Source organism: Eretmochelys imbricata, chromosome 14, assembly GCF_965152235.1.
Source record: "Eretmochelys imbricata isolate rEreImb1 chromosome 14, rEreImb1.hap1, whole genome shotgun sequence".
Classification (NCBI taxonomy): Eukaryota; Metazoa; Chordata; order Testudines; family Cheloniidae; genus Eretmochelys; species Eretmochelys imbricata.
Window position 1 is genome coordinate 12,445,571 of NC_135585.1, and position 12,173 is coordinate 12,457,743.

General features: G+C 39.4%; 1 protein-coding gene across 1 annotated transcript in view; it reads left to right on the forward strand.

Moving 5' to 3' along the window:
- CA10 (carbonic anhydrase 10) overlaps positions 1-12,173 on the forward strand; it is a 331,719-nt gene that overhangs the window by 252,890 nt on the left and 66,656 nt on the right. The window lies entirely within an intron of this gene.

Here is a 12,173-nt window from a genome sequence, read left to right on the forward strand (position 1 = left end):
GCTCATTAACAGCGTTTCCTTTTTGAAAACCTTCAGACTAACCAGATGAAAAGATTATTTTAAAACTTGCACTTCTCTTCCCTATTAATTTTTCACACAGCCCTTTTTTAAATCAAATATTGATGCTGCTGCCTGTTCTTCAAAGCTAAGCAATTATACTGGCGCTCCCTCCCACTGCGTGGCAGATTTTAATGTTTGGTTGGGGGGTGGTTTTTTTCCCCTCCCAAGCACAGCATAAGATCTACTGGATTCTTGCCAGAAAAGGAACTCTGGGTATATCATTTATCTGATGGCCTTCAAGCAACCTGCTGAGGCTGCACCCTGAAAACACACAGCTGCAGGCTAGTAATGTGTGTGATGCGAGTCAGAATTCACTATGGTCTCAGCGATACTACCACCTACGAAACTGCAAGCCCCGGATACTAGTCGTGTCACTTACCCAGAAAGATCTGCTTTAATTCCTTTCTTGGCTGCGGAAGTAACAATGGTATATACATAATGGCAGTATGTAATGGGCCCACAGTGCTCTCTGCTGGATGCAATTAAAAGTTGCAGGCATCATGTCTGAACAGTGTATAATTATACAGAGTGGGAAATAATTTGAATATATACATTTATTTCAGTTGCTGAGCCCAAGAAGACTGAGAGCCAAAGATACTGTAAATCATGCTTTTCAATAACTGAAGTAGATGGTGTTTGTTAGAATAAAGAAAAGGAGTACTTGTGGCACCTTAGAGACTAATAAATTGGTTAGTCTCTAAGGTGCCACAAGTACTCCTTTTCTTTCTGTTAGAATAATTTTTCTATAGCACTTTTCATACGAGTTGTATCCCAAAATGCTCATTCTTAAGGATGGTTAAGAAAATCTATAGAAAAGTTATTTTCTCTGTAAATCTGCTGTTTTTTTTCCGTAAGGGTTAAACGGTTAAGATTCTTAGACTTTTTTTAAAACTGTCGTTTTTTAAAAAAAAAATTCAGTTGTTTTCCTGTAGAATTCAGAAAATTGACAAGTTCAGCCATTTATATGAACTGTGAGTCTAGCACCATGTCTCAGGCACACCATCACTAATTCATCTGGGGTCCTATTCTGAAATCCTAATTCAAGCATGGCTGCAAATGAAAGCAGTGCCTAGATCCCCAGAAACTATGCAACCTGCTTATACAGGGTCCCACCATCCCATTGGCAATGGGGAGGAGCAGGTTCCCACTCTAATGATAGACAGGCACCTGGGAAGAGACTGAGGGGGTTCTGCAGCCTGGGTTAAGTCACCCTGCTGTCAATTTCAGAATGGCCAGTCTACAGTGGTTTATGCAGCCTGTTACTTCTCATAGTAGCTACTGGCCAGATGCTGCACAAGTGGCAGGGAAGAGCAGAAGGAGTTCTTTGTTCCCACTCCAGGGCTGGCCATCTTCAGTCCTTGTGCTCCCATGAGAGGAAGCACTGCTTCTGGCACTAGCCCTCCCCAAAGAGGTGAGGAGGTGGCAGGGGTCTTTGGACCCCATTCTTCTTCCACAACAGCCAGCAGAGCTGGCTACTTTGGAGGAGAGCATACTCTGCAGCCCCTTACAGTGTGTAGCAAGGGACTTGCTCTCCCTGCTCCACGGACATTGTGCTCCTCATCACTACCAGGGGTGGTCTGTGCCTTAAAGGTACAATTAAGCCGTACTTCTAAATAGCCTGGTATCTTCTGATGGAGAACACTGAAGAACTCCATTTGTTTCCCATTTAGGTCCCCTGGTAACATGTTGGGAAACCAAGACAACAATATAAAACTCCTTCTGAGACCAACTGGATGCCATAAGCACTGTATGAAGAAAACATATGTGCTTGTAAAAAGAAAAGGAGTACTTGTGGCACCTTCGAGACTAACCAATTTATTTGAGCATGAGCTTGTATAACCATTGCTTTGACATTAGGAAATGTTGCACAAAGCTGAGCAATGGGCATTTGTGTGTTACATTTCAGACATCAATTGTTATGTTTAGTTGCTACTCCCAAAGTCAGATGTCAGCTGTTGTAGGCTTCCACGGAAGCCTGTATAAGGCATAAAACCTTCAGGCAGTCCACACTTTGTATATGAAAGAAGCTTTACAGTATAATTAATTCAGATTGACTAGGGTAAAAGCATTGCAATCTGGATTAAAATCTGGTTGAGGGGCTGTAAGCAAAAGGTAGTGAATTTAAAAAAATGATAAATGTGAGGAGGGATGGTCCAGGGTGCTAGACTGGAATCTGAGTTCAAGTCTCTGCTTCCCCCCAAACTTCCTGTGTGACTACGGACATGTCTCTGTGCCTTTGCTCACATCTGTAAAATGGAGATAATTCCTACCTTGCAGGGATGTTAAGAAGATAAATACATTAGAGATTGTGAGGAACTCAGGGACTTCAGAACAGGGAGCCAAGTAAGTCCCTTAGGTGGATGGCTGGAACAACAGTCATACAGAGTTGTGAGGTGATACAGTAGGGTGCTGCAGAAATCCAAGTTAGGCATGAGTTCATTTAATGTTTCTTTTAATAAGCATTTATTCAGATTACTGTATTTTACAAATGCAAAATTTGAAGGTGATGTTCACACCAGCAAAGACAAAAAAAATACAAAAGGCATAAAGAAGCCTAGAGAAATATAAACAGGTGTTAGCACAATAAGATGCAGCTTAATATAATATAAAATAAAAATCTGAGCAGGAGATACTTGGAAAGTAATATTTCTGGATAAGAAGTGAAAACGAATAGCAAACTGAATATAAGCTTCTGATGTGAACTGATGACTAAAAACAGTCAATGCAATATATTGGCAGAGGACCCATGTCAGTCCACCTGGAAGGGGGAAATTTCTTGCTGTATTGCAGTGCATCTTGAATACATGGTACGGATCTGGGATCTGATTCAGCAAAGTACTTAAGCGCTTTGTTGCACTGGGGCCCTGGCCAATTCAAAGAATACTCAGCTCAAAGCAGTAAAAAAAAAAATGGTTTAAACAAGTGAGAGATGGAAGAAGGATTAAAAACTGAATACTACACAGTTTGGCTCAGAGGAGATATAACTGCTTACATGTATGTGAAGCATGTATACACCAGGGAAGAAAAGGATTGAGTTAGGGTGATCCAAGGAGTAATCAGATGAAATTTAGCACTGGACAGTCTAGCCTGAATATGAGAAGAAAATTAAAAACTAATTATAATTATATTTTCCTACCTTGGGGTGCAGGGGAGTGAGAGTCTTTAATTGTTTTATTCTTGCAAAGCAATTTGAGACTGCCCCCAGATGGAAGGACCTAGCTTTATATTAAATTAAAACTATAATTTTAATAGTAAAATACTATCTGAATCACCTCACAAATCCCATCAGGCGCAGTGTCAGGTCCTACTCCAGTGTCAAGTTGCAGAATGCTCTCCACCCTTACTGAAGTCAAAGGGAGTTGAGGGCACTTAGTATCTTACGCATGGTATTCAACACTTTGCCCGATCAAGTAAAGAATATGGTGGGAGCAGGGAAATAGCAATTTAAAGTGAGCCCTGGGTTTTGTTGGTTTTTGACTGGCTGAGTGCTGTGTGGTTGGAGATGCCTGGAATGCCGTGACAGTTTCTAGGTAGTACAGCCTGGGGTGTGTTCTGTGTTTGAAAAATACCCAACTAGGTGTGATGCTGATCTGCTCCTATTGTCTACTGCAACACAGAAGAACTGAGTTCAGCTCCAGTCCTGGAACAATGTCCTCTTTTCCATGCAAAAATGTATAGGAGGGGAAAAGTCACACACACTTTTACATGGAGTTCCTGAAGCATTATCCCTGGAGGAGGAGTCAACATTTGGGTAGAGGGGCAGTAGGCATAGCCTCCAATTGCATACAGCCCTGAAAATCCACAGGTAAGCCCATGTGCAGTACAGTGGATCTCAAGGCTTCCATGCGGAGTGCCAGCCCTTGCTGCGAGGCCCACTGCAAGAGTGGTAAATACATAAAATATTAAGGTCACTCATGATCCATGCTGCCATCAGTGGGCCAGCTGCTGCTGTTATTCCCTTCCCCCTCCTCCCCTCCCCCCCCCCCCCCCGGTGTACTGGCAGAAACCAAAATTAATGATACTTAGAGTATCATTAATAGTTTAACTGGTGATCAAAGACTTTTACACCCTGGACAGGCAGTGCTGGTTCCTTTTAGTACTGGAGCGTAGAAGACTGGGGAAAGAGTTAGCAACAAGGTGGCAGGAGACAGAAACGTGCATATTGCAGGATGTAAAAGTGGGGCTTTACCACACCTCCAGTGGACTTGTCAGTTCTTGGTAGTTTGCTTCCATATGCGGCACTGGGATTTCTCTGGGTCCTTCGCATTTTCAGCCTCTAAAGGAGAAACTCATCTGATCTTGCAGATAAGATCCAAAGACATCACAGCAGGCAGGCAAACGCAACTGATTTTCCTGGTTCCTTATATTCACTACTATTTCACTGGCAGGCGTTGATACTAGATAAGAAATGCTGTTGGAAACTGATCTGGAGCCCGCTGTTTGCCGAATAAGCCCAGCATTTCGATGGAAGCACCGATGAAGTGAGCTGCAGCTCACGAAAGCTTATGCTCAAATAAATTGGTTAATCTCTAAGGTGCCACAAGTACTCCTATTCTGTCTTTTGTAAATGTTCCTGGAAAGCAGAGAGCATGTATTGCACCTTGAAGAAGGGTCACAGAGGACAACGACACAAGGAATCTTTTTTTTTTCCTCTATTCCCCACCTCCTCTTCTTTCCTCTCACACTCCTAGCTTCAAGTTGTTCAAACTCTTCTACCTTAGAGCTGGCAGATTGTTTCTCTAGGACACTTGTGCTGCTAAGGTTTTTGAAAGCTTCCTGTTCTTTCATTGTCTAAGCGCGAGGACTCCGCTTACAGGAAAAGTTTCGGGAAAAAAATCTAGTTCAGGACCGGGTAGGGAAGGGAAGAATGGCCTTACAGAGGTTTTAATCCTTTCGACAGAGCAACTGGTAACTGCTGATAGTGGATGTGGGAGGGTACAATTTAAAGGTTCTGATGATATGTAGTGAGGTTCAGGGCGGGTACTCAAGAGACAAAGGAGTTTTGATTTCTAGAGCTACCTTTGATGTCCTGTTTTATGATACCATGTAATAGCAGATGGAGACTGTTCTAAAAGAGAGCTACACATGAAGAAGCTGTATTGTATCCGTTTGAAGAACAGATATTTATTAATCAGCCCTTTCATATGATCTTTTAGAGCTCTTGTGGTGATAGCACCCAATAATTATGTCAGGAATTACTTCGTTAATATAACTGTATAAAATTATTTCCCCTCTCCATTTGAATCTGCTGTCTCTTCTGGGTTTACAGGAAAACTGGCTCTCTTGGGCATCACAAGTACCAAAAATCTCATGCTAACCATGATTGTCTCTTCTGGTATCAATAGTATCACAGAATGATGAATATGGGGCATCATTACCAAACCTGTGAAAACAGATTTCATGGCAGGAGGACAGTGGTTTGAAATAATTTTTGGAAGTAAATTAAAACAGATTCTGTGCTCAATCTCCTGTGCCCAGTCCAGTTAGCAGGGACGTTCATCTCACATTTCTGAGCTTGCCTACAATTCCATTTTCTCTTTACAGTTCACTTATAACTAGAAATGGACCCAAAGGTAGGACACAGAATCCAAACCACTCAGAAAGATGAGGAAGATCAAATCTGGGTCCAGATTTCAACTTCACAGGTCCGGTTTATTTTTATGATGGGGCAGTTCAGTACTCCAGATCCCCACACTCTTGTGAAGTGGCTTGGGTTTGGATCTGAAGTTTAGGGACTTGAATTTGGATCAAAGCTTCACAACTGACCCACTTTTGCTGGTAACATTACAGAGTTGAATAGTGTGACTTTGCAGTTTTTAATTATAATTTATTATAATATATTCTGACATTAATGCCCCAATCCAGCAAACTCATAAGCATACGCTCAATTATAAGCATGTTAAGTAATCCCACTGAAATCAGTGGAACTGACCAAGGGCTTGGGTTTACGCACAGTTAAGTACTCTGCTGGATTAGGGCTTTTAGAAAAAATGAAATAAAATATCATTGTTACAGTTTCAGGGGAACTGCACTTGTATTCCCCCCCCACCTTCCCATAGACCCTAGCCCCCACTGCCTGCTCCAGTCCCCCCTTCTACCCATTGCCCCGAGCTCCTTTCGGCAGGCTCCACTGTTGAGCTGTGGTAAATGCAGCTGCTGCCAACCAGGTTTCACTTCCTTGCTCCCACCACCACCTAGTGGGGGGTTTAGCAGGAGTGCTCCATGCTGGTGCATTTCTCAGGCACATTGCCCTCTGTTGTGCTTAGCCCAACTCCCATGCATCACCTATACCCCTAGAATAAGGAAGAAATGCTTTCGAAACTGCTAAATCATGGAACCATTGGGAAAAGATAAAGATAGCAAAATATTTATTGAATTTTTCTGTAATGGCCATAAAGATCTGTCAAAACTTCAGATACAACTGTGGATCAAATGCTAATCATTTACTACTCATGTATCTCCACTGACTTCATTTGTGCTGCACGTTTACAACTAAGAGCAGAATTTGGACCTTTTGTGACTACACAGATGCTGTACGTGTATTAAAGCTTTATTTACAAATGCACTATAAAATGGCAGCATGTGCTAACACTACTATGTTGTATCAAGATAAAGAGAAGTATTATGTGCACAAAGCTCTGTGAAGCAAGAATTAAATTGAATGAGATTAAAGAAAAAACAACTATCAGGAAAATGTTAATAATTGAATTAAAACCGATCAAAGCTGGGATATTCCACAATTAAGGTTGAAATCCCCTAGATATGCTCCATTGTGCCTGGGGATTTTATCACATGTAAAATTATGCCTGTAGGGAAACACTTTGCAATATCTAAATGAAATGAGGTGAATTGAAAATGTGGTTTCATCTTTAACTTTGAAGTTATTGGATTTGGATTTTTTTGCCAGCTTCCTATTGATTTTTTTATTTATTACAGACTTATCCAAAGGACATATGATAGATGCAGGTATTCATTCCATTGAGGAAGTGGTACTCTTCTTTCCTAAGGGCAATTAGTGCATATGTATTTTTATACAACTCTGTTGAAGTCAAATAGGAAAGCACAAAATAAAATAAGGTTGTTCTACAATATGCCATGAAGTAACACCAAGGTCATGACTGCAGTTGTGAGAGAGATAATGTTAACTCACATTGTACGCAGTGTTGGTCCCAAGATATTAGAGGGACAAGACGGTTGTCTTTTGTTGAACCATCTTCTATTGGTGGGAGATGGGCTTTTGAGCTTGCAGGGAGCTTTTCTTCAGGTCTAGGAGGTGTACAAGATGGAACAGATCACAAAAAGCAGTCACTCTATATTTAACCTCTGTACCATCCTCAAAGGAAGCTGCACAACATGTCCAAAAGATAAGCCTGGGAGCTTAAATTCATAATTTTGTTAGATACTAAAAATCATGGACTGAATAGAGACATAGAATTTATGGCTTATTACAACAATCTACACTCCATTAAAATCCCCTCATCTTTTTTTTTTTCTCCCTATGACTGGAGAGGTCTTAACAGGCCACTTCACCTTGAATGATCCCTTGAAATATGTGTTAACTACTTAAACTAAACAATCTGTTCCACCTTGTATTTAGCTGTGACACTCTGACTACATTTCCCAGACCTGAAGAAGAACTCTGCGTAAGCTTGAAAGCTTGTGTCTCTCTCCAAGAGAATTTGGTCCAATAAAAGATATTACCTCACCTACCTTGTCTCTCATGCTGAGATGTCACTTTTCTCCATCCTGTTGGGGAAAAACATGTGTCTTAGTGGAACTTGGTTGTGAATTTAGTAATGCATGTGACTTTGCCTCCCACAAAACAATAGCTCAGAGTGTGAAGTGCTAAAATAAGCCAGTCAGCTTTTACAGTCACTCACTGTTAAAAGATAGTGGGGTGGGAGGAGAGAAAACCTTTTGTAGTGGTGAACACCCATTTTTTCATGGTTTGTGTGTATAAAAAGATCTTCTGTATTTTCCACAGAATGCATCCGATGAAGTGAGCTGTAGCTCACGAAAGCTTATGCTCAAATAAATTGGTTAGTCTCTAAGGTGCCACAAGTCCTCCTGTTCTTTTTGTTTAAAGACTGAATCTCAACAGTTGCTGAACACCTTTATTTCCTAGACTTCAAATTCATAGTAAATGGGTTTAGAGCCTTTTTTTTAATCATAACAAAATTCTGCTGAAAACACAGCACAAACTAAGTAGATTTCCTCTTCCTTATATCTAGAGTCTTCTTTACGGACATTGCAAATCCATTACACCACAGACTATTGAGATATGAAACCTAAATTTAAAAATGAGGTTTATGCTAATGATGGTCTTTGCTTAAATTCTGTTTTAATGTACAATATAAAGTAAATTCTAATGTCAATAGAACAGTATCACTTGGCAATATTCCCAATTACACTAAATACTATAATACAGACATTATTGCTCTCAAAGTACTTTTGTGTCATAGTGCATATTATGTATGTATCCTATAATATGTATATTGTATGTAACACCTACAGAGTATTACTTGTGGATAAAGGGGTTTTTTTTATTTCACAGAATGATAAGCAATGAAGAAAATTATCATTTCAGTGCAAATTTAGAGTCTTTTTAATCTGCAGAGGTTTTAAATGAAGCTTTTATGGTCTATTACACATATTAATAAGAGTCTTTATAGGTTGACCATACAAGACACTATCTTTATTGGTTTCTTCAGAGTCATTATGAACTACTTTCAGAGTATTCCTCTGAAGCATCAGCCAACTGACACAAGCCCTTTTGATCCATAAGAACAGCCATAGTGGGTCAGACCAAAGGTCCATCTAGCCCAGTATCCTGTCTTCTGCAGGGGCCTGTGCCAGGTGCTTCAGGGGAAACTAACAGAACAGGTAATCATCAAATGATCCATCTCCTGTTTGCCCATTCCCAGTTTCTGACATCATATATGCAAATTATTGAGAGGATGAATTTTTTGGCCATTTTGATTTACAACCTGACTCTAGACCCTCACATTTGAAAGATTCCTCAAAGCCCCCATCCCTTCCCTCTGTACCCCAGGATTTTCTATTCTGTGGTCTATGTGAAAATGAAATGGGCGGGGGGGCTGGATGTTCTATCCTAAGTATATTTCAAAAACCTGTCTTTAAAATGTTATGAAAAAGGATGTCCAGACAGATGTCTCACCTGATGAAAGACAATATTTTCATTATTACCAAAATGGTAAATATAATATAAACTTTTAAAAAAAATAAATAAGATTCTTGCTCAAAATATACTCAGTCTTTGCAGCAACACTGTGTAGGCAGAATGTTGAAATGAGTTTTAAGATAAGTTTATTTTAAGCAAGCAAAATGACCCTTGTGCAAGACTATTTTACATACATCAGAACTGGAGGCTACAAATGCTCATTAACAGTTTCAAACATAACCTCAGTCCTGTTCCTGTTTATTAATTACTGATTTGATTTGTTCACCTCATACAAATGGGCCAAAATACAATAAATACATGCAACTGGTTATTGCTGACTCATCTGCATCAGTCCTGTCCTTAACTTGCCATTTTAGCAGTATGGGTTATTTTAATTGTTGTGTTTGTGTGTATATACTAGAAATCCTATCCTATATGTAGAACTCCACAGTTTATTTCTGCAGCATAAGATGGCAGATACCATCAGCCTCTCTCTCCTTGAACAGTTTCAGATTTTGCAACCAGCCACCAATTCTGTGGAGGTTTCTCTGACAAAAACACGGCCTATTGTACAGTGGTTAACTTGGGAGGGTGGGGGAGACGCATGGATTTTTTTTAACCTCTCAATCACTTATTCAGATGTGTTCCAGGTCAGTGGTTGAACATAAGTTCTCTCTCTCTCTGTCCAATTGCTGGTTGGCAAGCGCCTGCATCAAACACTCACTTAGAAAGTTAAGAGTAATTGCAGCACTCTCAAGAAAGAGGACAGGGATTAAATGGGTCTGGGGACTTTTGGTTCAACCTGGTTTCGGGAGTAAATTTTTTTTTTAAAGTCTAATTGAGGAGCCTACTCCCCATTTTCAAAAGGGATTTAAGGAACCTAATTCCACTGAGACTAAGGTTCAAAAATGCCTTAGTCACTTCTGAAAATCTGATATAGGCTCCTGCCACATAGGCGTTTTGGAAATGTTACCCACTGCCTGTAAGTGCTACCTCAGTAATAAATGCTAAACATAAAAGTATTCCATTGTAACACACTAGCTTAGTATATCACGTCTCCCTCTAGTGCAGGGGTTCTCAAACTGGGGGTCAGAACCCCTTAGGGGGTCACGAGGTTAATACATAGGGGGTCGCTAGCCGTCAGCCTCCACCCCAAATCCCACTTTGCCTCCTGCGTTTATAATGGTGTTAAGTATATTTAAAAGTGTTTTTAATTTATACGGGGGGGGGGTCACACTCAGAAGCTTGCTATGTGAAAGGGGTCACCAGTACAAAAGTTTGAGAACCTCTGCTCCAGTGTGTGGGCCCAGCAAGGATAGGAGCCTGACATACATAGCAGTTCAAGTGGCAGGAGCAAGTGTATTTGGAGTTGCAGGTCTCCAATTCTGTCCTTCCTGGCAACTATAATGTTTCTGTGTATGTGTCCATGCAGGAGTTTCCTTATTCAGTGTTGGTCCCTCCAAGTCGAAAGAGAGGCACACTGGAGGGTGTAATGAGAGAGGCTTGCTGTGCTCCTGGTACGCTGTACCTGTTGTGTGCATAGAGGATTTCTATTCCAAGCACTCACAATGTGGCCTCCTGCATTTTTGAAAGGAGATAGAGAGGAAAAAAGGAATATTATCCCTTTTCAAGAATCTGGCCAGCTTACTTTTTTTCCACATATATACTATAGAGGGTTATTTGAGGCATCTCTACCTTGAGAAAGAGAATGGTGGCAACCTAATTTAAGATTTGTATCAAGCAGAGTAAGAGAATGGATTGTGAATATTTTGTAGTTACTAAAACTAACTGAATGTTCAATGAAGTGTGAATTTCCAAATAGAGAACCAGCAAAATGACTTTAAACAATTTTCCTCACCACTTGTATTTGAAACTACACATTACTTGTGATTAGCAATTTTATGTCATTCATAAGCAGTGTACTGTAACTGGATTCAATAAAACTGACCTGCTTGCAAATATTAAACTAAACTTGATATTTAATTACTATACGTGCTAAAGTTAAGCCAGAAAACTAGAGGGCATATATTAAAAATTCCAATCATGTTGAATATGAAACAAATAGCAGTATTCACATTTACTGCTTTACATGAGAAATGTATTTTCTTCCCCATTCTAAATTGAAATAACAGCAAATAAATGTAGAACACCTGTATCAAAATAAAAAAACAGAAGCTATTTCATCTTACCCATTTAGTTCTGTCGCACAGTTTGTAACTTTTTATAGCATACTATGCAACAAAAGAGGTCATTTAAACACAGTAATTAGTATTAAAGATAAAATGTCACTGCAGCTATGTGAATTACTACAGTACCAATGTACTATAGGATATAATACATAATTGTCAAGCCTTTAATTTTAAATTAAAGTGCAACAAAGCAAACCATTGCTACACTTCCTTTTGATTAATATTAATTAACGTTATTTGCATCCCTGCAGAATTTTAGGAAGTAAGCCTCAGTCCCATTCTGCACTCAAATGAATGTTTTTCCCTACAATAGCATAAATTAAAGGATGTTCTTACATTTTTTTTTTCATATAGTTAATAATTTTACAGTATATTTTTCATTATTTAAAATGAAACATTTTTCTGCATTAAATTTCTTTTCCTTCCATTGTATACTAACTAGGTTGTTATTTTAGGATCACTTTTGTTTATATTTTATTTTACAAACAAAGCATATCTTTCCATTCTTTTTTTAAAAAAATAAAGATTAATTTTAAAAGGAGATGGGACACAAGAACTAACAAAGGTTAATTCTGTATCGATGTAAAATGGGAGATAAAATACAGAACATTCTTGTCAAAATAGAGAGCCTTATAACCGAGATCAATGCAGGTTTTACCATTGATTCCAATGGGAGTAGAAGGCTTTTGTAGCATCTGGTTTGAGACAATTTTCTTATAAATTTTTTATAAATTTTTCAGTAA